An 11,408-nucleotide genomic window follows, 5' to 3' on the forward strand; every position below is an offset into this window, starting at 1 on the left:
ATTAAAACCTGCCTTTGTTTGTAGGGGCCCTCCACATAGCAGTTCAGAGCTTTCAATCAACACAACACTTGTACACAAAAACCAATTCTATTCACATGGAATTCACAAATTGTTCACAATTATATCATTCGGCCTGCACCCAAATAACAGTGCGACCATTAGTTTTATAGCAGGTCTCTGGCATAACTGTATGAATATTTCAAGCCTAATATCTCTAATCTATCTAAAATTATATCGCTAAACCGTCGTTTTGTTATTCCGAAAGCAAAACGATAAGGTTTCAACTGATCTTGGATTCTGTTCTGCATTAATTCGGCAGTTGACTTGGAGTTTGACCGCGATCTCCTGCGCTTCTTTTAGCAAACAATTTCAAGGGGATAGGAAGGTATCCACGAGGGGCCATCCTCTAATCCATCCGCACCTTTCGCTGCTAACCTAGAACTCTGGAACCTTGCAAACAATGGAGATAGCTACAGAAACCTGGATTAGCTATGAAAACAGACTAATTCAGTAGCCAATTGCAACTTTAACAAAACAATAGGGTTTAAATTTAAATATGAACAAGAAGACATATTATTGCATAACTTCATCAAAACCTAGTAGATATGGCTTTATTTAAGTGGTATATATATAGGAAAAAGAGAGGATCATTAGGCAAAAGGATGTCATGGTAGGACAATCTTCGGACTCTACATTCCCCCGGACTGGAGATGTTGTATGTCCTCATACACTTCTTCATTGTCTTTTTCTTGTGCCTCTTGTTTTTCATCTCCATGTTTCACTGTTTTCTTCTTTTTGGCAAAGATTGGCATTCTAGGCTTCCTCATTAGAATTTTGTACTTTAAATTGATTATCTCTCTCTGCATAATTCTGTTTTCTTTCTTCGGCTTCTTGTTTTTCTTATACCACGAGCTTAGATGTAGGATCAAAATGTCACTCTTGGCAATTTGTATCTCACTCTGTGTCTTCAAGGCTTGATTTTCATTTTTGAGATATTGATTCAGTGTTTCTAGTTCAAATATCTCCTGCTTCAAGATGTTTGAGGCTGATTGCTCATTTACCTGGTTGCTTCCTTCTCCAAGGCTCTGAATGGTTTCCTTTTTTGTTGTCTCCTTCCTTTCCAGTGACTCTATATAGTCATATATTTCCTGCTGAGTGGGGTCAATACCCGGACTATGTATCGGGCTTCCTAGAGGTGAGATGTAAGGATGTGGTGATGATCTTTGTGACCCTTTTGGAGAATTCCCAGGGCTTTCAATTGGCTCATCCTATATTGGCTCATTCCCTGTTGGCTCAATCTCTATTGGAGTGTTCTCTATTGGCTCATCTTCAGTTGGCTCCTTTCATTTGGCTCATTTTCCTCAAGATTAATGTATTTTGTAGTTTTTGAGGTTGTTTGTGGAATCTTGCTCAACCTCGTGCTCCTTCTCAACCCTGGGGTTTGTGTTTTCTGCACTTTCCTCCTTTTATTCTCTGATTTTTCTTCTAGAGGAGAGGTTTTAGTTTGTGAGAATTCTTCTTTTCTTGGGTTGGCTTTCTTCCTTCTAGGGTTTCCCCTCTTCATTCTCTGCAAAATTTTTACTATAGGTAGCTCTTCTTCTGTTACCTTTGTATGAGTTTGAGGTGTTTGTTCCTTTATCATTTCTATGGTCCTCTTCCTCCCTCTGAGGGCCCTACTGCTACTTGATTTTTCTAGGGATTTTTCCTTAAAGTGGTTCCTTACTAGGAAACTCTCCTAGTTATCCCCTATACTTTGGAGATGAAATTCGACCAATATTTTTACCAGGCCATGATGATACATGGTGTTTTCTATGCATTGAATTTTCTTCTTAACATTTGTAGCCATTTTCCTGAGGCTACTCAAGAGGAAATAAGGGAGGTTCATATGATGATCCTCAAGGAAGTGCATCATCATTCTAACATGATAAAAATACATTTTCCCAAACCTACTCTCACAATTGATAAACTTCTGAAGCACAAGTAATAAGTTTCTCCATTTGTTTTTAAGAGCAGAGCTGGGAATACCTCTTTTGTAGACAGTAGTGTCCATGCTCGGATTCTTGAGGAAGACCTTCTAGTCCTCGTTGTCAATCCCTAGATTTTTAAATCATTTTTCTCCATTTCTTGGTAGCTCGGTGGCCTCAACGATCATAAAATCTGTTATTGTGAGCTTTATGTCCCCAATTTCGACCTCCATTCCATCGAATGAGGCCACTGAGCTACCAACTGTCACATCTTTTGACATATTCCTTGTTGTCCCTGAAAGTGGAAGGCCAATAATATCCTAAAAGTAGGATTTTGTAAGCAGTTCTCTTGTCATAAAAATGTCCTCCACATGGCTCATCATGACAAGCTTTTAGTATCTCTGGTATTTGTCCTCCCAAACACAACTTCTGATGATGAGGTCTGGTCCTATCTTGTATAATTCCTCATTTATCCATGAATAAGACGTGCTATTGTGGAATATTCTTTTTTTTTCTCTATGAGATAAATGAAATGACATTTTTCCTATTGCCAAATAGTTAGCAATATCTGCATACCAAGGTGATTTAGTAGATACTACAAAAAGATATTCATAGGGAAATTTATCTTCTACACACTAATCATTATTTTCATTTTGTATTCTAGATAGAAAATCGATAGTTTTGTTCAGTTTTCCTGGCCTATCTAGAATGGTTATGCTGAATTCTTGTAAAGGTAGGAGCCATCTAGTTATTCTTCCATTAGTGACTGGTTTATTCATTAGGTATCTAATGGAAGAATGGTTTGTGTGGAAAAAAGTTTCATAGCCAGTTATATAATGTCTAAATTTATTAATGGCATGAATTATAGCTAAGAATTCCTTTTCGGTTACAGTATATTTTAACTCTGCAAGAGTTAAATTTTTACTAGTATAATAAACTGCATAAGGAGTGAGATCTTTTTGTCCTAAAATAGCTCCTAAGGCTGAATCTGAAGCATCTGTTGAGATATGGAAAGGAAATTTTTAGGTCCTTTTAAGATGGGTGCTTCAGAAATTCTCTTTTTCAAAGTTTCAAAAGAAACTTGACATTCAGAATCCCAACTGAATTCACAGTCTTTGGTGAGTAATTTAAAGAGTGGGGATGCAATTTTTGTGAAGTTTTCTATAAACCTTCTATAGTATCCAGTAAAACCGATAAAACTTCTAACATCCTTTTGACAACTTGGCACTGATAACTTAGAAATGACCTCCACCTTTGATGAGTCTACCTGAATACCATCTCTGGAATATGGTGACCTAAAACAATTCCCTCGTTAAACATCATGAAACATTTTTCATGACTTAATGAGAGGTTTGTTTCTTGACATCTTACTAAGACTTTTTCCAAGTTTTCTAGTGCTTCATTGAAAGAATCCCCATAGACTGTGAAATCATCCATGTACACTTCCACACAATCATGGATAAGATCAGAGAAAATGTTGAGGACTACCCTTTGGAATGTTGCTGGAGCATTACAGAACCCAAAGGGAAGTACTCGATAAGCATAAGTTCCCCATGGAAAAGTGAATGTGGTTTTATCTTGATCTTCAGGAGCTACCTAAATCTGGTTATATCCATTGAACCCATCCAAGATGGAAAAATATTTTTTCCCTGCTAAAGTATCTAAGACCTAGTCTATGAAAGGTAATGGAAAGTGGTATGTTAATGTTGCTTTGTTTAATTCCTTGTAATCGTTGCATACTCTTCATTTTGCATTCTTTTTAAGGATGATTACTAGGGGTGAAACCCACTGACTATCAGATATTGGATAGATGAAATTTACATTTAATAATTTCTGCAAGTCTTCCTTAACAATTTCTTTTACATTTGGGTTCATTCTTCATTGAGGTTGTCTAACTGGTCTTGCATTTTGTTGAATGTAGATATGATGTATGAAAGTTTTAGGATCAATCCCTCTCATGTCAATGTATTCCCATGCAAAAGAAGGAGAATGTTTTTGTAAAATTTCTATCAATTGTTTCTTTTGCATGTCTTCCAGGTTTTCATTGACATTCAAGGTTTTTCCTAAAAATATTTCTATTGAGGAATTCCAAAATTTTTCCATGGAAAACAATGATACTTGTTTAAATGAGAGATATTCATTTCGACTACGCTCATAATGTGAGGAAGATTCATTATTTTCTAGTAAATTTAAAAGTTGGTCTTCCTCTTTTACTTGTTCAGTGACAAAGATAGGTTGTATATCTTCTCCATCTTCTATCCATTCTTTAGTTTCTATATCTATTGTTGTTCTTGCAGGATGGTATAATGTAAATTTCTTTGTAGAATTTCCATCTGAGATAAACATATCACCTGACCTACAACCGATAAAAGCATTAGCTGTAGCCAACCAAGGCCTTCCTAGAATTAATGGATGTCCTCCTAGATTATTCTTGGGTGTTAAGGCCATGAAATCAACAGGATATTCCCAAGAATATAAAGATACACAAACATACTCTAACACACCATCTGGTTTAATAAAATATCTATCTACGAATTTCAATAAGGTTGGTGTGTATTGAAGGTTAGGAAGCCTAAGTGTGTCCATAACTTGTTTGCTCATTATGTTTATGGCTGCTCCTAGGTCAACTAGTGTGTTTGGTATTTCAATTCCATTTATGTGAATTTTTACAATGGGGCTTCTTGGGTCTAAATATTTTTGAATTGTCATCTTTCCCATCATAATGTCTACAATTTTTTCGACTAACTGAAATCTTTTTATATCTTTTCTTCTTCTCCATGATCATTGTGTACTTAATTCCTTAATTATTTTTGCAAAAATTGGTATTTCTTTTATGGCTTGTAATAAAGGAATCTTAATACAAACATTTATCAATTCATCCATCGTATTGTAATCAAGCAAGATAATTTGTTTCTCTACTCCTTCATCGTTTTTCAACCTTTCTGGGAAAGGTGGTTTAACTGATATCGAAGATTGTTCTATGATAGGAGCATCTATTGGAATTTCTTCTGTTTGTTTATTTTATTTTTGAGGGAGAGAAGTCTCCCCTTCTTCTGATTGATTTTTATGTTTTTGAAGATCATATTTGTTTTTCGAATGGCAACAGAAGGGTTTTTTGGTAATACTCTTCCAGACCTTAATTGGACATTGTTTAGTTCTAGTGGGGTTATTACATAAGTTTGAGGATTCTGACCCTCCATGTTGTACACTGGTTGTTGTAGCATTTTATTATTAGGATTCGGAAGTGGTTGAGCGGGTAATTGATTTGATTTTTGTGGAAATGGTAGGGAAAGTTGTGGGTTTGGATTCTGAACTGGAACTTGTGGCAATTGATTAGCTTGTGGAATTTGATTAGATGGGGGTAATAATTTTGGTGGAAGGTAAGATGGTGAGTATTGTTGATATTGAGCATAGGCTCCATAAGGATTTTTCAATCCTTGATTCCAAGGTTGTGATTGTGGCAGAGCCCAAGGATGCCAGGCTGAATTCCAATTACTTTGTGAAGACTGGGAAAATTGTTGTGGTCTAAATCCTTGTGATTGATTTGGTTGGGGGTTTTTCCATGGTATTTTGCCTATAAAGTAGAGAGGGTCCACTAGTTTTGAGATTCCTTCATCATTGAATATAGCGTTAAGACCTGGTAAGGATGGACATTCCTTTGTATCATGATTATCTCCACATATGACACAGGTTTCTATGGCTTTTGAGTTTAAGGGACACTCTCTTAGAGCATGTTTCTTCCGACATTTGGGACAAAAGATAGATAATGCAACATTTTTGGAATTTTTCTTGTTTTGTATTTTAAGGGTGCCTATTTGTTCACTTAGGCTCCCTAAAGTATCTATTTTGAAGGTGTTAAGAAAATTTCCTATTTCTACCCTGCTAACTGTCCCAGCTGCAGACTTGTTTATTCGTGACAAGAGAGGGTCTCTAGGACTCTTTCCAACTCGTGCTTTACCCCTTGAGATATGTACACATAAATCACAAATATCTGCCAATGGTAGTTGGGAGATATCTCCTTTTCCAGTTAGATTAAGGAGATCTATCCATTCATCTTTAACGACTCTGAGCAAAAGAGCTTTTAAGGTTTATTCATCCAAATTATCCATTTTTTATCTTTTAACATTAAAAACAAACCTTTCTACCAAGTCTTTAATATTTTCATCTTCTTTTTGTGTAATTTTGAAGACTTCATCTTTAAGGTTATTAGGCTTACAATAATCTCTATATTCGCCTAAGAAAACCTCTTTCATTTGTCCCCATGTTGTTATAGAATGCACTCCTAGACTCATGAACCATTTTAATGTTGAGTCTTTTAATGTGGTAGGGAACAATTTTAGCTTTTAATCTTCAAGTAGATAGTCATATGATCTGCATAATACTTCAAATTCGAAGAGAAATGTTTCTGGATCTTCATTTCTTTTCTCTCGGAAATTAGGAAGAATCAAGGGTGATATATTTTTCATTGTGAGGGTTGTATCTTCATCAAGAATAGGGAATCCCGAAGGATCTTGATTTCCTCTACCTCTACCCCCTCCTCTACCTCTACCTCTTCCTCTTCCTCTTCCTCCAATCCTATATTCTTCGCCATGGACATTGTGTACTTCTCCTTCCCCTTCTTCAACCATGATAGATTCTTCAGAGCTAATATAGTGTTCTTCTAATCTTTCTAGTTCCTCTATCAATGGTTGCTCTAACTAAGTTTCCAATTCCTCTCCTTCACTAGCAATTTCTAATTCTTCTCCCAAAATTTGTTCACAAGTGGGGGATAGAAAGATTACTCCTGTAGTTGGGGATGTAGGATTTTCTTCAATTACAACTTCAATAGAGGAAGTGGGTGAAGTTCTGGATTGAATTTCTAATCTTGAGACTTCAGGAAGTCTTTGTCAACCTCTAAATGGAATTCGGGTTTCATTAGGTGGTGTGGAATCTCAAAATCGTGGTGAAGTGAGTGGATTTGTGGGAATTAAACTTCTTACTCATCCTACAAATCTACCCCTAGAGTCTCTATCCCTATGCATGTCATGTTTTAAATTAATGATGGTTCTTTTACTTCTAATTGTACTTCCCCGGGAACGACGCCAAAATGTTTGGTCAATTCAATGTCCTTGAATTTTCAATCATAAATTGTCAACTAGGGTGCATAGACTGATGAAGTACAGGTACACAATATGTGCTTAGAAGTTATTCATTAGGTCGTTATGTATTTTTTAAGATCTAAACTTAAGGTGGAGGTGGTGTTTGTCAATTATATTAGTGTCGTAATTCTTAGGGATGTTGGTTAAGTTTCCTAGGAATTAATTTCTATCCAATTAGTTTGTAGATGATGTGAGAGTGGTTCTACTTGTATTAGATTGTTTTGGGAAATTTGATCTTGAATATTTATGTTGTAGCTTCTAATTCTCTAAGTGCAAAAAGAAACTTATCCTATCAGCTATGAAGAAATACTGTCTGAACTCAATTGTTTAGGAGAGAACTTCCCACTCTTTTACTTATTCAATTTTCGCTCAAACAACATAACCCAAGAAACATCTATATTATGAATTGAACACACTTCAATTATACTAGATAATAAGAAAATAAAAGGACCATGTTGTACTAGGTATAAAGAAAATTAAATGACAAATTAAACTAGGTATAAACAAATTAAATTTCCTATGCAAATAACAATTCGTTGACGAGATCATTATGCTGCATTATCACACAAAACAGAGCAATTGAAGAATTAAAGGAAATCATATTGTAATTGATTAAAACCTGCCACTGTTTGTAGGGGCCCTCCACATAACAATTCATAGCTTTCAATCAACACGATACTTGCACACAAAAACCAATTCTATTCACAAGGAATTCACAAACTATTCACAATTATATCATTTGGCACGTACCCAAATAACAATGTGGCCATTAGTTTTATAGTAGGTCTCTTGGCATAACTATATGAATATTTCAAGCCTAATATCTTTAACCTATCTAAACTTATATCACTAAACCATCATGTTTCTATTCCGAAAGCAAAACAATAAGGTTTCAACTTATCTCGGGTTTTGTTCTGCGTTAATCCGGCGGTTGACTTGGAGTTTGACCGCGATCTCCTGCACTTCTTTTAGCAAACAATTTCAAGGGGATAGGAAGGTATCCATGAGGGAGCCATCCTCTATCCATCTACACCTTTCGCTACTGACCTGGAACTCTGGAACCTTGCGAACAATGGAGACAGCTACAGAAACCTGGATTAGCTGCGGAAACAGACTGATTTGGTAGCCAATTGTAACTTTAACAAAACAATAGGATATAAAGTTAAATATGAAAAAGAAGACATATTATTGCATACCTTCATCAAAACCTGGTAGATATGGCTTTATTTAAGTGGTAAATATATAGGAAAAACAGAGGATCATTAGGCAAAAAGGATGTCATGGTAGGATGATCTTCTGACTCTACACTGGCACGTCTTGGTCCCTTTCCCACCGCAACTTGGTCCACTTTATATATTTATCCTCATAGATTCTGACAAGGTAGTACTTCTCCTTAATGGCATCCCACAATGAATTACAAGTGGGTGTGGATAAAAACAGTGAGGTCGCACTTTCATCCCTCTGCTCGCAGTAGGTTTCCCACCAGTCCTTGACGTGGGGGGTGGATTTGAGAAGTGCAAAAGTGATATTTTCTCGGCTGGAAAAATCATGAACAAAAAAATTCCTTCTAGCAGATTTAACCAATTATCTATGACATCCGCATCTATCTGATCCTCAAATATGGGAATGTCAAAATTAACTTGTAACTTAAAGGGTGTGGCGCTTCCAGAGTAGCTGCTGGAAGTAGATGTGTTGACCCTAGGTAGCCACTAAAGGATCTGGGAAAACTTGTCCATCATCGCATTCCTTTGTCGCTCGAGGTCTTCTTCGAGCAAGATTTTGATAGGATATCCTACCCCCTCGTCTTTATTTTCATCCACCATGGGAGGCTGTCGGGATTTGCGAGGCTGATCTTGCAAAGGTTCAACCAGATCGAGCCCTAACTCTTTATATCCCGACCTCGGTGGTGACATGCAAATAAAAACAGAGAAAGAGCAGACTGCTCTGATACCACTTATCCAAACTTTAAATAGGAACGCAACAAATTATAGATATAATCATAAACATAGATATGCAATAGAAAAACACTTCATTTCATTAATAGAAAAATATTGAACTATGCTTACAAACAGAATGGAAATAAGATAGCTCGGGATATGGTAGCTTATCTATGAGAAGAGATGTGGCGGCTACATTCCTATGAACTGAGTTACAATGAGGCTAAAGGGCCTTTTTATTATTGAAAAATAAGATAAAACCCTAAACAACCAAAACCCTCACCCGAGGAGATGTAACACCAATAGTTTGTGGGCCCCGTTGGGGTTAGTTGGGCAGTCAACTTCTCAGGGTCGTAATTTGGTCATATTATCTTTGTTTGACATGTACGATACCTCATTGGGAAGGTCTCTTAGAGGACTACCATTTTCGACATGATTGCTATAGCAATCATCTCTTTGCCAAAAAAAACGTTGTTTAGGGCTTCAAAACAGCTCCGGAAGTTCAAGACTCGAAAAACTGCCAAAAATAGTAAATTGTGCTACAATTAAGGAAATAGATGAAACTAACTGGGGGACCTAGGTGGAATAGGTGGGTGGCCACCAATATCCACCTGGATCAACCCTTCATCTACAAGTTTAGTTGTTTCCATTGTAAATCAAGCAGTTCCCATATCATCCTTGCCTCCACAATCATTTGTCTTTCAAGAAGGTAACCCTTCTACAGTTAATTTAAATTTAAATATGGTTATCCCTACTTTTTTGTTGAATATATATGCTCCCTTGAATCTCCCTCAACCTATGAATCCAATGCCTCAATATTACCTCAAATTGTTACCTTGTTTCATAGGGGAAGATGAGGTAACTGCAGAGAATCATATTGCCACATTTTGTGCATTTGCTGAAAATTTGAATGTAGAATTTCTAGATGTGGTGATGATATTGTTTGTTCAATCATTGGATAGAGAGGTCATGAAGTGGTTCAAAAGCCTTCCTACAAATTCAATTAATACATGGGAATTATTCGAAAATTTATTTACACAAAGGTGGGGAGAGAAGAAAGATCACGGCTATTTTCTAATACAATTTAATGTCATTAAAAGGAATCTTGAAGAGAAAGTAGGTGAATTTATAAAAAGATTCAATAAGTTATACAATAGTTTGCCTGGAGAAATTAAGCCTCCTCCTGTAGGAGAAAAAGTAGTATTTGTAGGAGCATTTGATTCTAATTTTGGTTTCACTCTGAGGGAGAGGAGGTCCCCTTCATTGGATCAAATACAAATCGATGCTCTTGAAATTGAAGCCAAATTGTCTGCAGCGGGAAATATTAAACCAAAAGACACTAAACAATATAAGGGGAAAGGAAAAGAAGAATAAATGAAAATTGTCAGTCAAACACCTGATTATAATGAGAAAAAATTAGAAGAAATGACTAAGGATATTAAAAATTTGACAAGTAAACTAATAAAGTTGGAGTTGGAAAACAAGAATACACCTAGACAATTTCAGAAAGGGCAAAATAAAAATTTCAACCCTCAAGTTATAAGGCCACCATTGCATATTTTGCACAGAGAGAGGAAAGATCAAGATCATATACAACCTCCCTTATACATTGAGGATGAATTAGAGGATGCAGTAGAAGGAACTTCTAAGGAGCGTGCAAATCAAATATCAGCATTTTATGTGGAGGAGGAATAAGTGATTATGAGAGAGGATTCGAGTTTTGAATTTCAGGTTTCTCTAGATGATAATGAAATTGATGATTATTGCAGAAAGTTTACTGATTTCATGCAGGCATAATTGCACAGGAAATATGATCTTAGATCAAGAAAAAGGTCAATAATGCAGGAGGTTACTGATGAAAAACATGATCCAATGTCTCAACATATGGCGACTTCACAACAAAACCAAAAACAACAGGATAAAGGGAAGAAACAGGTTGATTTAGGCAAAAAAAATTATTTTCAGTTAGGAGAAAGTTCTAAACAAAATCAGGTATGGGAATTTTGAATAAATATGTTCATGAGCAAGTAGATGATTCAAATGATGTTTCAATGCATAAGATAAATGATGAAAAAAAGGAAAATATTGGGAAGAAAAATCAGTTTTATAGCCTAACTAAGGAATTAGAGAAGATTAAGATTCAAGTTCCTTTAACAGAATTGGCTAAAACTCCAACATATAAAATACAAATTTCTGATTTTATAAATCTCTCTCAAGATGATCGTGTGGCAGATACAGTAAATTTACAGGAGGAGAGACCAGTAGTAATGTTTGGACCCCATGTAGAAGAAGTGGATTCTTCCACTCCACCTTTCTACATATCTTTGTTGATTCATTCTTTTATGTTGCATAATTGTATGTTGGATTCA

Source organism: Pinus tabuliformis, chromosome X (assembly GCF_031772625.1).
Source record: "Pinus tabuliformis cultivar Carrire ecotype Pingquan chromosome X, CPIR1, whole genome shotgun sequence".
In the NCBI taxonomy this organism is placed as follows: Eukaryota; Viridiplantae; Streptophyta; class Pinopsida; order Pinales; family Pinaceae; genus Pinus; species Pinus tabuliformis.